General features: G+C 41.7%; 1 long non-coding RNA gene across 3 annotated transcripts in view; it reads left to right on the forward strand.

Annotated features, from left to right (window-relative positions):
• Positions 1-2,477, forward strand: part of LOC106806741 — a 7,321-nt gene extending 4,844 nt beyond the window's left edge. For all 3 annotated transcript variants that reach the window (XR_001393577.1, XR_001393578.1, XR_001393579.1), the window contains exons 2-3: positions 707-783; positions 2,032-2,477. This is a non-coding gene — a long non-coding RNA (uncharacterized LOC106806741). The remainder of the gene's footprint in view (positions 1-706; positions 784-2,031) is intronic.

Below are 2,477 nucleotides of genomic sequence, written 5' to 3' on the forward strand. Positions count from 1 at the left end.
ACACATACGCGCATGGATGCACGCACATACACACATACGCGCATGGATGCATGCGTATACACACATACGCGCATGGATGCACGCACATACACACATACGCGCATGGATGCATGCGTATACACACATACGCGCATGGATGCACGCGTATACACACATACGCGCATGGATGCATGCGTATACACACATACGCGCATGGATGCACGCGCATACACACATACGCACATGGATGCACCCGTACACACACATACGCGCATGGATGCACGCGCATACACACATACGCGCATGGATGCACGCGTATACACACATACGCGCATGGATGTACGTACATACACACATACGCGCATGGATGCACGCGCATACACACATACGCGCATGGATGCACGCGCATACACACATACGAGCATGGATGCACGCGCATACACACATACGCGCATGGATGCACGCGCATACACACATACGCGCATGGATGCACGCGCATACACACATACGCGCATGAATGCACGCGCATACACACATACGCGCATGAATGCACGCGCATACACACATACGCGCATGGATGCACGCGTATACACACATACGCGCATGGATGCACGCGTATACACACATACACGCATGGATGCACGCTAAGAACACCGCGAAAAAGCTACAACGTTTCGTCTTATATATTTCATATATATTTTATATATTTCATATGTTACATATTCAGATGTGGTCTGTCAAGCGAACAACTGGACAAGCATGAAACCTGGACACATCCTGACCGCTCTCCTGATATTCACATGCGTAAGTTTACAAAAAGCACAAGAGCACATTTGAAAATGTGTCAGTTGCTTGTTTGTTTTGACCATTAGAGCACAAAACGTGTGAGACCCCAAATTTGAACATATAAATTTACAAATGACATTACTACAATTCCAATGTTATTTTAGTTTATTGAGGTTAGAGTTTAGCTGATACGGTAGCTGATACGAATTTAGCCATTCGGTAACAAATACAGGTCGGCAGCTAGCGGGAGGGAGGGAGGGGGGGCGATTTGTCAGATACACGTAAATACTATCAGGAATGTCATAAGATAAACTATTCTATCTAATTTATATTATGACACTGCTGATACTGTCATAAATAACCGCTGTATACACTACCATATTTATGTTGTTATTATACATCTAACACTTTCTGTATAATTATATAGATATCGTGTGTGCATGCGTGCATGCGTGCGCGTGTGTGTGGGTATAAGGATTGTTATTAGGATCGTTTATATCTTAGAGATAACTTTCACATGGGATTGCAGTGTTCTTATATTCCTAGAGCGGACCCAATTATTATCTTTTGGGCTGATGTTTGTTATTAGATGCAGCATTATTCCCCTGTGACAGCACAAATCTGCAATGTTTAACGCATAATTGCTGTTCCTGTCTTTAATCTCTGACTGATCTATCATTATCATATTTTTTAGCATTTTAGTTGTTTTATTTGTTCCTGTGTGTATATCTCACTTTTAACGCATGTATCACTTGCCTTGTTGTAAAGCCATGTATTGTTACGTGTATTGTGTGTGTTACAGCTTAATTAGCTGTGTCTATTGTCTATTATTGTCTGTGTAGAATCGCCATTTGTTGTTATGTTACCTGGACAGCTTTCTTAGTGCTTAATGTGACTATTGCAGTAATGAAATTAGGAATTAAGTAATTATTAACCTAAATTTAGTAATCAATATACGGTTTTTAGTATCTCAGTGTGGTTATATGTAATAGTATGTGTGCTGCTCCCCCGTACGTATATCAGTTGCTTTCACCAGTTGCTGTGGCATTCATGTTACAGTATTAGATATGTAACGCGTGTTGCTATGAATGTGTCACTTATTTAAACTAGCACTTTGTAGTGCAATGACGGTGTAGATCTTGCAAGCTCATATCCTACTTTTACCAATGTACGGTCACTGAATATATAGATAGATAAATAAATAACTTATATATTACTATATATATATATATATATATATATAAACAAACATCTTGTTTTTTTCAGATTGCGCTGTCTTTGCAATTCGGTGGCCACTCTCACGTCTGCGTCCCGGTCACAAACCACAACAGTGGCAAGATAGGAGCGTGGTGCCGTGCCTCCTGCCACTGTCACAACTGCGAGTGTGGCTATCCGATAAGATACAAATGGTTCAAGTTTCTCTGCCTCAGTCCGACGCCTATACAAAGCCATACGCCGACACACAAAGACGCACCACTTGGCTCCTCGGTTGGAACGTTGTCCTATGGCTATTACTCCGGAGACAAGATTGATAAGTGCACGAAAATATGTGGTTGCGCGTACTGTGATTGTCTGTATACTGTGCCTACCAAGAACTATGGGAATACCCATGACAATGAGAATGTTGATCCCGTGAACAGGCTTTCCAGCAGTCCTCGACAAAATTTTAGGGCTAATTTTAGGGAGAAATTAAGGTTTTTTTAGGGCTATTT

The sequence above is a fragment of the Priapulus caudatus genome, unplaced genomic scaffold (genome assembly GCF_000485595.1).
Source record: "Priapulus caudatus unplaced genomic scaffold, Priapulus_caudatus-5.0.1 Scaffold177, whole genome shotgun sequence".
Taxonomy (NCBI): Eukaryota; Metazoa; Priapulida; class Priapulimorpha; order Priapulimorphida; family Priapulidae; genus Priapulus; species Priapulus caudatus.